The 14,529-nt window shown below is 39.3% G+C and overlaps 1 pseudogene; it reads right to left on the reverse strand.

Annotated features, from left to right (window-relative positions):
* Window positions 1–12,652: 12,652 nt before the first annotated feature.
* Window positions 12,653–13,050, reverse strand: LOC123595435 (annotated as a pseudogene).
* Window positions 13,051–14,529: the final 1,479 nt, after the last annotated feature.

Here is a 14,529-nt window from a genome sequence, read left to right on the forward strand (position 1 = left end):
AGAGAGAGATCAAGAGGGGCAGAGAGAGAGAGAGAGAGAGAAGATCCGAAGTGGCCTCTACACTGACAGCAGCGAGCCCGATGTGGGGCTCGAACCCACGAACCATGAGATCATGACCCGAGCCAAAGTCAGATGCTCAACCAACTGAGCCACCCAGGTGCCCCCAAAATATTACATTTTAGAGTACTTCCTGTACATCATATCTGAACCTCGTTGGAATTGTATGAAATAGGCAGCACATTTCACAATTACAGAAACTGAGTCACAAGAGGTAAAAGGCTAGGATGAAATGTTAAAGCTTGAAAGTCTCGGAACCCAGGTGGAAGTTCTGTGGCTTCGTTTTACAGCTGAAGAAACTGAGGAAAATGAGGGTAAGTGACTTACTGAAGGTCACTTAACAGTTATGTGTAGCCAGATTTCAATTCTACCAAACCATGTGATTCCAGAACCTGTGTGTTTAACTATTAATCTGTAAGCAGAATCAATACTAATAAATGACGGTAAAGGTATTTGAAAATTGGAGAATTATTAAGTAGCAAATATGTAATAATAGAAGTAAAATCTTAAGTGTTTGGGTCCAGTGAAGTTCTAGCTCCAGATTTAAAAAAAAAAAAAAAATTCTCTTAACAAACACTAGAATATCCTTGTCGTTAAATTCTATTATTTAGTGTCCCAAGGAAAGGAACTTTAACTATAATACTCCATCTAGATTTATTGCCAAGTGGTCTTCTAGTAAATATGATGTGAATATGATGGCATTGCTTAGCATATGCCCTTTATACCTGTCCTCCAACTTGTTTTCTTTCATATAGGTATTCTAATCAGTGGAAGTTGGTATTGAACAGCCTACACCTGTAGAACGGCCACTTTTTTTTTGTTTTTCAGAATTGCGTTTTGCCAGTGTTGTGTTTAGGGACTGCTCGCAAATAATATAGCTGGATAAACTACCTTAACTAATGAAATATACAAATCTTAGCCCAAAAGCCAGTAACTTGCTTAATGGGGAAACATTAACTAGAGACTCTACCACTAAAGTCAGAAACAAAAAGAGATGCCTAATATCTCATTACTATTTAACATTGTGGTGGAGCTATGTGCTGATGTAATTACACAAGAGACAGGAAATGCCCACACAAAATTAGAAAGAAATAATTAATGGAAAAAGCGCTATAAACAGTGGAAGATATTAGTAAAGTAACAGGCAATAAAACTAACATACAGAAACCAAAAGTTTTCATATATGGAAGGATAACCAGCTAGAAAATAAGAAGGAAGATTCCATTAATAATGGCAAAAATGAAATGCCTAGGCATACATTTGACAAGAAATAACCAAAATATAAATAAGGAAAACTACAAAATCATTCTGAAAGACACAAGAATAGACTTGGGCAGATGGAAAGATATGCCAAGCTCTTGGATCAGAAGACTCGACATCATAAAGAGTCAGCTCTTCTGCAGTAAATTTATAAGTTTAATACAATCACAATAAAAATTCCATGAGATTTTTTTTCTGAAGCTAGACAAGTTGGTGTTAATATAGATTTTGGGGAAACAAATGTGCACGCATAGACAGAAAAACTTTGAAAATGAAGAAAGACCAATGGGGGGAGCCACCTCTACAGATACTAAAACCTATTACAAATCTATATAACAGAATAGCATAGTATTCATGCCTGAATAGAACAATTAAGCAAAAGAGAACGTGTATGAATAGACTCAAATGCACATGGAAATTTGCCATACGATAAATATGGCATATCAAATCAGTGGGGGATAATGGACTTTTAAAAATGTGTCATGGCGGGGAAGGGTGTTGTAACTGAATAGCGATATGGAAACAGATAAAATTGGATCTGTTCCTTACACTGTGTATCAGAATAAATTCTAAATGGGTCAGAGGTCCAGTTGTAGAAAATGAAACCATGCAAATATTACTTTACGACCTAGGATTCTCTTATGATTTAGAAGAGCTACTAACAATTGAGAAGAGGTCAAAAACATAATAGAAGAACACATTAAAATTGTGAATAAATAATTCACAGAAATGAGTATGAACTGGTTTTTAAATATTTGAAAATGTTACTTACTCCTAGTAAGAAAAACATGTTCAGACCTTCCAATATCATAAAGTTTTTGTTTTTGTTTTTGTTTTTGTTTTGTTTTGTTTTTTCCTGAAACTAGACAAGTTGGTTTTGCAGTCCATTTAGGGGGGAGGATTAGTACAGATGGACAGGGAAATCTTAAAAAAAAAGAAAGTTTACCTATTTATTTTGAGAGGGGGTTCAGAGAGAGAAGGAGAGTGAGAATCCCAAGCAGGCTCCATGCCCAGCTCAGAGCCCAACTCGGGACTCGATCTCAGCACCGTGAGATCATGACCCAAGCCAAAATCAAGAGTCGGTCGCTCAACTGACTGAACCACTCAGGTGCCCTGACAGGAAAATCTTGAAAAGGAATAAATAGAAACAAGGGGAGCCATTCCTACAGAGATTATTCCTCATTTATCAGACTGGAAAAATAATTGTCAACATTGATCATTAGCTTTATAGCCTGCCAAGGCCTAGAAGCAATGATTCAGTTGCAGTGAGTAACTTAGAGTCTATTTTATGATCTTGAACACAAACAAGAGCTCCTTGGAGAAATAGCTGGTTCCAGATACGGGGTGGAATATAAATAATATAAGCCTGTAAAATCTTGGGAGGAAAAAATATATATATAAGCCTGGAACATCTTATAATATCCGAAAGTCAGGATGTGTGTTGAGGTTATGTCAAAAGGACACAGGAGGTGGGACACAGGGGTTCCTAATGGGCAAATGCAGAAATATGTGAGCATCAAAGGAATAATAAATGCAATGGTTTGAATCACAAATATATTGACACTCATGAGTTCATTATAATACTAAAAAAAAAAAAAATCCACAAATAACCCTTGCTCACTCTAAGTGATTGGAGCTAGCTCAGTCACCATCCCATCACTCTGAAAGGGATAGAACAAAGCATGTATTAATTCTAGCTTTCTTATATGAACCATAATTTTAGGAAAATCAAATATTTACAAAGTTATGCCTTATGGTATAATTCCAGACAGTAAATGCAACCAAAAAACCCATGAAGAGTGTGTGTGTGTGTGTGCATGTGTGTGTGGAGAGGGGAATCACCATTTTGCAACACCTAATGAATTAATGGATCTAGGCAATAACCCTCACTGGCTGCTAAATCCATGATGTGGAGGTTGATATGTCTGATGAACATACACCATGATTTTCCTGGGACAAGTCCTGGTTTACATTGGTTGTTCTATCATCATTACTAATACTACACCTTACTTTACCCCCTCTACAAAATAGTCTCCATTTGGATGACATATGATCAACCTACTGATAGGGAACTTTGTAATGAACAAGGAGGGCTCAAAACACCTGGACCCACTGGTCAATCTTAACATCACAATGAAAAAGAGACACAGAGACATTAAGTATCTCCTATTGGGCTGCAGATGCAATAGGAAGTACAAAGCACCATCTCTGACATATTTTTGCCATGGAGCCAAACCTGAATCTGATGATGAAGCCTCAAGTTCTGTCAGTTCAGGGTACATGCTAGTGACAGAAGAATATGTTGAGAAACACAGCAGGGGTGTGATCTGCCAGATCCAGGATTTCCAAAATTCAATGACACAATGACCTAGTCTCTTCCACAAAAAAAAAAAAAAAAAAAAAAAGATAAGATAAAGGAAAAGCAAGAGATGATATGTATTAAAGGAAATTTATAAAACATATTAAAGAAATGCAGTCTGGACATCCTGTTTGAATTCTGATGTAAACAAGCCCATGGTAAAAGGACACTTATGAAATTAATTGGAGAAATATGTTGACTAGATATTAGATAACATTAATGAATTTGTTGTTGTGTATATTGATAGTATTTTTATTTTGTAGTGTGGGTTATGAATAAAAACATACCTAGGATTTGCTTTAAGATAATTGAGTGGAGACAGGAGCAGTAGCAGAGTTGGAGAGCGTAATATATGTGAAACAGAATGAACTGTGTTTTGATAATTGTTGAAACTGGGTGACGAACATGTGAAGATTGTTATACTGTCGTATCACTTAGGTGCATGTTTGACACGTTCTAAAAACACTCCTAGGGGCGCCTGGGTGGCTCAGTTGGTTAAGCGTCTGACTTCAGCTCAGGTCACGATCTCACCGTTTGTGAGTGTGAGCTCCGTATTGGGCTCTGTACTGACAGCTCAGAGCCTGGAGCCTGCTTCAGATTGTGTGTCTCCCTCTCTCTCTGCCCCTCCCCCTCTCTCTCTCTCTCTCTCTCTCTCTCTCTCTCTCAAAAATAATAAACATTAAAAAAAATTTAAAAACACTCCCAATACCCTTATTCGATATACTCAAAACCTCAGAAAACCTCTCAGGCCTTCCCTGTTCTTTTTGGCCATATGATGTACTGGGGACCATATGGGCTTTGGAGCCAGACAAACTTAGACTCAAATACTGGGTGATCTGGAACATACTACTCAACACCAACTTTGGTGATCCTCAGTGCCTGGTTTTGTAAGATAAGGATGACTTACTCCATCCCTGTTGCAGAATTTTTTATTTGAGTTTAGTTGATACACAATGTTATATTAGTTTCAGATACACAACACAATGATTCAACTTCTCAATATGTTATGCTATACTCACTAGAAGTGCAGCCACCACCTGTCACCATACAGTGCTATTACAATATCATTGCTATATTGCCTATGCTGTGCCTTTTATTCCTGTGACTTATTGGTTCCATAACTAGAAGTCTGTATCTCCCATTCCTCTTCCTCCATTTTGTCCATCTCTTCACCCCTTCCCCTCTGGCAACCATTAGTTTGTTCTCTGTATTTATGTGTCTGATTATGCTTTTTTAAAATTGTTTATTCATTTGTTTTGTTTTTTAGATTCTACATATGAGCAAAATCATATGATATTTGTCTTTCTCAGTCTCAGGTCACGTAGCATAATACCCTCACATAGATCCATGTTGTTGCAAATGGCACAAACTCACCCTTTTTTATGGCTGTGTAATACTCTACTGTGTGTGTTTGTCTGTGTGTGTGTGTGTGTTCAAGCCCACGCATACATTCCACATCTTTCTTATCTATTTGTCTATCAATGGACACTTAGGTTCTTCCATATCTTGGCTATTGTAAATAATGTTTCAATGAACATAGGGGTGTACATATCTTTTCGAATTAGTGTTTTCATTGTCTTAAGGTAAATACACAGAAGTATAACTGCTGGATCATTCACTGGTTCTCCATGTAATTTTTTGAGGGACCTCTATACTGTTTTCCACAGTGGCTTCACCAGTTTGCATTCCCATCAACAGTACATGATGCCACTTGTCTCTTCACATCCTCACCAACAATTGTTACTTCTTGTATTTTTAATTTAATTTTTATTTTTTAAATGTTTATTTATTTTGCAAGAGAAAGTATGAGTGGAGGAGGGGCAGAAGAGAGGGAGAGAGAGAATCCCAAGCAGGCTCTGTGCTATCTGTGCAGAGCCTGACACAGGGCTTGATCTCATGAACCACGAGATCATGACCTGAGCTGAGCCAGACGTTTAACTGACTGAGCCACCCAGGAGCCCCATCTTGTATTTTTTATTTTAGCCATTCTGACAGGTGTAAGGTTGTATCTCATTGTGGGTTTGATTTGCATTTCATTGATGATTAATGATGTTGGCCATCTTTTCATGTGTCTGTTGGCCACCTGCATATTATTAAATGATTTATTTTAATGAATTTGCTCCCATGATTCTGGGAGATGGTAAGTTGAAATCTGTAGGGCAAGCTGGCTAGTGAGAAATTCAGGGAAAAATTGACATGCAGTCTTGAATCTTAAATATATATGGTAGCCTGGCCATCTAGAAACTGAAATGGGCGTTGATGTTGTAGTCATGAGGAAGAAACATATAGCACATGCTGGCAGTATGGAAACGCAGAGAAACTCCATGTTAAAGTCAGGCAGTATTCCTTCCTTCCTCAGAAACCTTACTTTTTGGCCTTACACATTCTTGAGGGTAATCTCCTTTAATTAAAGCCATACACAATCCATCACAGCAACATCTATATGAGTGTTTCACTTAACATCCAAGCACTATAGCAATCCTGTGTGGAATACAAAGATAGAAGATAAGGCATTCCTTACATCCTCAGATGGTAGTTTTTGAAGAAGCACTGGGGGCAAAGAAGATATAACTGTATCCAGAGTAAGTGTCCATTACAGTAAAAACAACACTGCCCCTTCCAATCTGAAAGTGTCCCAATGTAATCAACCTGCCACTAGGTTGATCACCTGGAAGATGGCGCCATATTAATGACTCAGTTTTGATCTCTGATGCTGGCAGATTGAACATCCAACAGTGCCCATAGCCAGGGGAGCCTTATGTTACTGTGTCCATGCATATCTTCCATCCCGTGACAATGACCACTATTTTGATGACCCCATTGAACAATGAAAAGGTTGGCAGGATAAAGAGGTTGACTGAGATCCACAGAATGGATCATCTTATCCACTTGATTCTTTTTTTTTATTAAATATAATTTATTGTCAAGTTGGTTTCCATACAACACCCAGTGCTCATCCCAACAAGTGCCCTCCTCCCTGACCACCACCCACTTTCCCCTCTCCCCCACCACCCATCTACCCTTAGTTTGTTCTCAGTCCTTAAGAGTCTCTTATGGTTTGCCTCCCTCCCTCTCTGTAACTTTTTTCCCCCTTTCCCTCCCCCATGGTCCTCTGCTAAGTTTCTCAGGATCCACATATGAGTGAAAACATATGGTATCTGTCTTTCTCTGCCTGGCTTATTTCACTTAGCATAATACCCTCCAGTTCCATCCACATTGCTGCAAATGGCCAGATTTCATTCTTTCTCCCACTTGATTCTTAAAATGTTCCCCCATTCATGTCAGCCTTTAATGAGCATTCATATGGGACACAAATAATTTCATGGTTTTTGTCCATTGAGAGAGGTCTGTTGTTGGGGAAGTAGCCATTGTGTTACCTGCCACCTCTCTTTGGGATTGTCCAATTCTCTTTTGTGTGTGTGTGTGTGTGTGTGTGTGTGTGTGTGTGTATTCTATAGCTATTTTCTTTGTGGTTACCATGAGGATCACTTTGTTGTATTCCATCTAATGTGGGTAACATCAAAATGAAAACCATGTATCATTTTGCTGTATCTTCTTTTTAAACCTATCAGAAAGAAAAGAATAAAAAATGTGCTTTGTTTTATGCATACACCAAAGATTTGTGCTTAGCAGCCACAGCACATATAAGATGGGGAAATTCTGTTGGAAATGTATAGCTATAAATGCTTACACTAAAAAAGGAGAATTATCTCAAATCGACAACCTAACTTTTCAACCTAAGGAGCAAGAGAAAGAAGAAAAACTACACCCAGAGTCAGCAGAAGGAAAAAAGGAATAAAGAATTGAGTGTAAATTAAAAAAATAAATTAATTAAATAATAAAAAACAGAATAGAACAGAGAAAATAAAAATTAGAATAGAAAACTAGAGAAAATCAGTGAACCCAAAAGTTTGTTGTTTTTTTGAATAAAAAGGACAAAAGTTAGGACACCTGGGTGACTCAGTCGGTTAAGCGTCTGACTTTGGCCCAGGACGTGATCTCACGGTTCATGAGTTTGAGCCTCATATTGGGCTCTGTGCTGACAGCGCAGAGCCTGCTTGTGATTGATTCTCTTTCTCTCCCTCTCTCTCATTTATTCTGCCCATAAGAATAATTTTTTAAAAAATATTTAATAAAAAACAAGCGTTAATTGTTTGAATAAAGAATAAAAATGTATAGAGAAAATCAATGAAACCAAAAGTTGGTTATTTGGAAATATCAACAAAATTGACAAACCTTTTTGCTAGTTGAACGAAGAAAGAGAGAAGACTCAAATTACTAAAATCGGATATGAAACTGGGGACATTACTTACTATCAATCCTACAGAAATAAAAATAATTATAAGGGAGTGCTATAAATAATAGTACACCAACACACTGGATAGCCTTGATAAAATGGACAAATTCTTAGAAACACAAAACTTACCAAGACTAAATCATGAAGAAATATAAAATCAGAATAGACCTCTAAGGGGATTGAGTAAATAATGAAAAACCTCCCAACAGAGAAAAACCCTGGACCTGATATGGCTTCACTCATAAATTCTACCAAACATTTAAAGAACTAACCACTACTCTTTCTCAAACTCTTCCAAACACTGAAGAGGATATAGTATTTCTTAACTCATTCCATGAGGTCAGTATGCCCTGAAACCAAATCCAGACTAGAAAATACAGGAGAAGTATAGACCTTATGAACACGGAAGCAAAAATTCTCAATAAAATACTAGCTAACTAAATTCAACATGTTGAAAAAGGTTGTAAACCATGACCAAGTAGAATTTATTCTTGGAAAGCAAAGATGGTTCAACATATGAAAAAATTGATCAATGTAATACACCACATCAAGAGAATGAAGAGGAAACACCCTCCCCCAACACACACATAGACATTCACCTCAATTGATGCAAAAAAAAAAAAAAAAAGCATTTGACTAAATTCAACACCCTTTCACAATAAAGACATGCAATAAACTGGGAATAGAATGAAATTACCTCAGCATAATAAAAAAAAAAGCATATTTGAAAAATTCACAGTGCAGTCAGTGGCAAAAGACTGAAAGTTTTTCATTTAATGCCAGGAGCAAGGAAAGGATTTCTGTTCTTGTCATTTCTATTGAACAGAATATTGGAAGATCTAGTTAGAGCAATTAGACAAGAAACAGAAATTAAAGACATCCTAAATGGCAAGGAAAAAGTAAAATTATCTCTATTTGCAGATGATATGATCTTAGAAGTACAAAATCCAAAATATTCCACACCAAAAAACCCCTGTTAGAAGTAATAAATGAATTCAGCAAAGTAGCATGATATAAAATCAACATGCAAAGAAAATAAATTGCATGCTTACGCACTAACAAAGAACAATCTAAAGAGGAAATTAAGGGAAAAAATAATTTACAATAGCATCAAAAAGAATAAAATACTTAGGCAGTAAGTTAACCAAGGAAGTGAAAGACCTGTATAATGAAAGCTACAGAATATTGCTAAAAGAAATTAAAGAAGATATAAATAAATGGAAAGACATTCCATGTTCATGGATTGGAATGCTTAATATTATCAGGATGGCAATACCACCCAAAACAATCTACACATTTGATACAATCCTGATCAAAATCCCAATGATGATATTGCAGAAACAGAAATATCCATCCTAAAATTCTGATGGAATGTCAAGGGACCCTGGATGGCTAAAACAATCTTAAAAAAGAAGACAGAGCTTGAGGACTCATACTACCTGATTTCAAAACTTAGTACAAAGCTACAGTAATCAAAACAGTTTGGTACTGGCATAGACACATGTATGAAACAAACGATTAGAACAAAGAGCTCAGAAACAAACCCTCTCATGCATGATCAAATGACTTTTGAAAAGGGTTCCAAGACCATTCAATGCAGAAAGGTCAGTCTTTTTAAAAATGTTGTGGATTAAACTGGATATCCACGTGCAAAAGAATGAAGTTTGACTCTTGCCTAACACTACATACAAAAATTAACTCAAAATGGATTAAAAAAAAAAACCTAACCATAATATACAAATTATGAAAGTCCTAGAAGAAAAATAGGGCAAAGCTTCATGAAATTAGATTTTGCAGTGATTTTTTTTAATGTGACACCAAAATAACAGGCAACAGAACTAAAAAATAGACAAATTTGACTTCATGAAAGTTAAAAACTTTTGTGCATCAAAGGACAGTATCAACAGTCAGAGTAGGGGCTTAGTGAGGTCAGGCGATCAATGGGGCTTTAGTGTAGGTCCATCTTGAAGTGGTCACAGTGGTTCCTCAAACTCATCCTGTGGTTATTTCCACAGTCCTGGAATGCATAATTTGAGTAGACATACAAAGCAACTGGTGGAACCCCCACATTCGCTCCCTGACCTGTGGAGTGAGAGGTACTACAGTGGGAAAGGCCAAGGGGAAGCCACCAGAATTGCCTCTACCTAGGAATATTGCTAAAAGAAACACTACTTCCATGGAGGGATTGTAGAGATTAATGCCACTATCAAGGACTTGAAAGATGAAGGGGTGGTGATTCCCACCACAGCCCCTTTCAACTCAACTATTTGGCCCGTGCAGGAAACAATGGATCTTGGAGGATGACAGTGGATTATTGTAAAGTTTACTAATTACAGCTACTGTTGCAGATGTGGTTACATAGCTCGAACATATCCCCTGGTTCTTTGTATGCGGATATTGATCCATTATATTAATTTCTTGGGACTGCTATAACACTGTACCACAAACTGGGTGGTTTCAGTAAGATAAATTTATTGTCACATAGTTCTGGAGTCCAGAAATCTAAGATCAAGGTGTTGGTAGGATTGGTTCTTTCTGAAGACTGTGAGGGAAAATCTGTTCCATGACTCTCTCCTAGCTTCTGGTAGCTTCGGGCATTCCTTGGCTTCCAGATGGCCATCTTCCCGCTGTGTTTTCATATTGCTAGCCCTCTTTACTTGTCTGGATTTGCATCCAAATTGGGATATGGGATTAGAGCCCACCCTAAGGACCTTAACTTAATCATCTGCAAAAGTCCCTTTTGCCAAGTAGAGTCACATTCACAGGTACTGGAGGTTAAGACATCAACACCTTTTTAGAAGTCACAATTAGACCCAAAACATCTGGAAAATGCTTTTTCTTTGATACTATTAGTAAATACCACTAGAAACCATTTGCCAACATTACTCCTTCATTGTCCTACCCCAGGAGTATATCAGTTCTCCAGGCCTAAATCATAATTTAACCCACGGGAACCTTGACCACTTTTTCTTTACACAAGGCATCACATTGGTTCATTACATTGATGACATTATCCTGATTGGACCTGGTAAGCAAGAAGCAGCAACTACTCTAGACTGACTGGTAAGACAGTTGCGTGTCAGAGGGTAGGAAATAAATCTGACAGAAATTCAGCATCCTTCCACCTAAGTGAAATTCCAATAGGTCTAGTGGTATCAGGCATGTTGAGATATCCCTTCTAAGGTGAAGGATAAGTTGTTGCATCTGTCCCTTCCTACGGCCAGGAAAAGAGGCACAACACCTAGTGAGTCTTTTTGGATTTTGGAGGCAATGTATTCCTCCTTGGGGTGTATTATTTCAACCCATTTACCAAGTGTTCTAAAAACATGCTAATTTTGAGTGGGACCCAGATTAAGAGAAGGCTCTGCAGCAGACCTAAGATGATGTGCACGCTTTGTCACTTGGGCCACATGATTCAGCAGCCCCAATGGATGTTTGAAGTGTCAGTGGCAGATAGGGATGGTGTTTGGAGTTGGAATCTTTGGCAGGCTCCTTTGGGTGAATCACAGCACAGGACCTTAGATTTCAGAGCAAAGCCCTGCTATCCTCTGCAGATAACTACTCTCCTTTTGCAAAACAGCTTTTGATTTCCTTCTGGGCTTTAGGAGAGACTGGATGCTTGAACATGGGCCACTATATTATCATGTGACCTCAGCTGCCCATCATAAATTGGGTGTTATCTGACTCACCAAGCCATAAAGTTGGGCATGGACATCATCAAATGGAAGTGGTATATATGTAACCACGCTTGAGCAGGCCCTGAAGGCACAAAGAAGTGAAAAGTGAAAAAGTGGCCATAATGCCCCTGGACCCCACTCCTGCTACACCACTCCTCTCTCCAAGCCTGCACCTATGGCCTTATGAGTTCCCTATGATCAGTTGACAGAGGAAGAGAAGACTTGGGCCTGGTTTGCCGATGGTTCTGCACGATATGCAGGCACTACCCAAATGTGGACATCTACAGCACTGCAGCACCTCTCTGGGACATTCCTAAAGGAAGATGGTGAAGATAAATCCTTCCAGTGGGCACAACTTAGGGGCAGCACACCTGGTTGTTCACATTTCTTGGAAGGAGAAATGGCTAGATGTGCGATTATACGACAATTCATGGGCTGTTGCCAATGGTTTGGCTGGATGGTCAAAGACTTGGAAGGAGCATGATTGGAAAATTGGTGGCAGGGAGGTCTGGGTACAAGGTATTGTGAATAGATATCTCTGAATGGGCAAAAGGCATAAAGACATTTATGTCCCATGTGAATGTTCACCAAAGTGTAACTTCAGCAGGGGAGGACTTTAATAATCAAATGGATAGGATGACCTGTTCTGTGGATACTAGTCAGCCTTTTCCTCAGCCACCCCATGTCATCGTCCAGTAGATGATGACCACAAAGTGGCCATGGTGGCAGGGATGGAAGTGATGCATGGGCTCACCAACATGGACTTCTATTCAGCAAGACCAACCTGGCTACAACCACTGCTAAGTGACCAATCTGCCAGCAACTGAGACCAACAACACTTAGCCCCCAGTATGATACCATTTCCAAGACTGGTCAGCATGGCAGCAGGATGATTATGTTGGACTGCCTCCATCTTGGAAGGGGCAACGTTTTTTCTTGCTGGAATAGACACTCTGGATACACATTTTTCCTTCCCTGCATGCAATTATTCTCCCCCTCCCCCAGTTTTATACCTTTATTTGACAATAAGTGATTAATTCCCATCCACATCAACTGTCTGTAGATTTTTGAGAGTGGTGACAGGTACAAAGGTAACCAGTGTATAGAGTTTGTCTGGTGAATCTTCATCTTTGTTACGTTTCCTGGACAACCACACATGGATATGGTATGGAACATTCCTTATTCCTTTAGCCCAGACAGCTTTGTTCCCATCTCCTTCATGGCAAATTTCTGGGTCTCTTTGAGTGCCCAGTGGCACGCTTCTTGAAACCTACTCCACGGATGCACTTGTGAATGTTGATGGTGTGTTCTCTGGTCACTATCTCAATAATGGCAGAATGGACCTTATTCTTCTCACCATCCTTCTTTGCAGGAGCCGTTCTGCTGGGCCCAGGTTGGAAAGGAAGTGTATACAATTATTCTGACCAGACTACTATCCATGGACTTACAGGTGCCTTATCCACGATCATGGTATTCCACACAGCATTACTTCTGATCAAAGAACTCCCTTCATAGCAAAAGAAGCACAGCAATGGGCCCATGCTCATGGAATTCATTGGCATCACCATGTTTTCCACCTTCTTGAAGCAACTGACTTGATAGAATGATAGAATGGCCTTTTTAAAAAAACGTTTATTTATTTTTGAGACAGAGAGAGACAGAGCATGAATGGGGGAGGGTCAGAGAGAGAGGGAGACACAGAATCCAAAACAGGCTCCAGACTCTGAGCTGTCAGCACAGAGCCCGACGCGGGGCTCAAACTCACGGACTGCGAGATCATGACCTGAGCTGAAGTCAGACGCTTAACCAACTGAGCCACCCAGGCGCCCCTAGAATGGCCTTTTGCAGACTCAGTTACATTGCAAGCTAGACGGCAATACCTTATTTCTTTAAAAAATTTTTCTCATGTTTATTTTTTCGTTACAGAAAGAGAGACAGAACACTCGCGGGGGGGGGGGGCGGGTAGAGACAGAGAGAGACACAGAATCCAAAGCAGGCTCCAGGCTCTGAGCTGTCAGCACAGAGCCCGACGCAGGGCTCAAACTCACAAACCATGACATCATGACCTGAGCTGAAGTCAGATGCTTAACCAACTGAGCCACTCAGGTGTCCCAAGATGGCAATACCTTCTAAGACTGGGTTAAGGCTCTGCAGAAGGCTGTATATACTCTGAATCAGTATCCAACATATGACCCTGTTCCTCCCATAGGCAGGGTCCAAGAACCAAAGGGACCCACTAGAAAAATGTTTGCTTCCTGCTCCCATAACATTGTGTTCTGCTGGCCTAGAGGCCTTAGTCTCATAGGGATGAAGGTTTCCAGCAGAGGACACATTGAATTGGAAGTTAGGACTGCCACCCAGCCACATTGGGCTCCTCATGTCTCTGGGTCACCAGTCAAGGAAGGCAGTTACTGTACTGGCTGGAGTGACTGATCCTGATTATCAAAGACTGTTACTCAACAATGTAGGTAAGGAAGAGTGTGTCTGGATGTCTGGAATACAAGAGATCCCTCACAGTATCTCTTAGTACTACCACGGCCTGTGGTTTAGGTCAATGGAAAACCACAACAACCCAATTCAGGCAGGACTATTAGCGGCCCAGACCTTCTGGTATGAGTTAGTCAAAGAACAATGACCAAATGTTTTTTGGTTTTGTTTTGGTTTTTTTTTTTTTTTTTGGCACAGAGGAAAGGGAAATGAAAGATGGTAGATATAAATACCGACAACCATTTGACCAGTTGCAGAAATGAGAACTGTAATTGTTATGAGTATTTCTTCTTTGTTATGAGCATGTTTCTATGTAGGGGTGTGTGTGCATGTGTGTGTGTGTGTGTGTGTGTGCGTGTGCGTGCATATGTGTGTGTGTATAGATTCATCAA

This window comes from Leopardus geoffroyi, chromosome X (genome assembly GCF_018350155.1).
Source record: "Leopardus geoffroyi isolate Oge1 chromosome X, O.geoffroyi_Oge1_pat1.0, whole genome shotgun sequence".
Classification (NCBI taxonomy): domain Eukaryota; kingdom Metazoa; phylum Chordata; class Mammalia; order Carnivora; family Felidae; genus Leopardus; species Leopardus geoffroyi.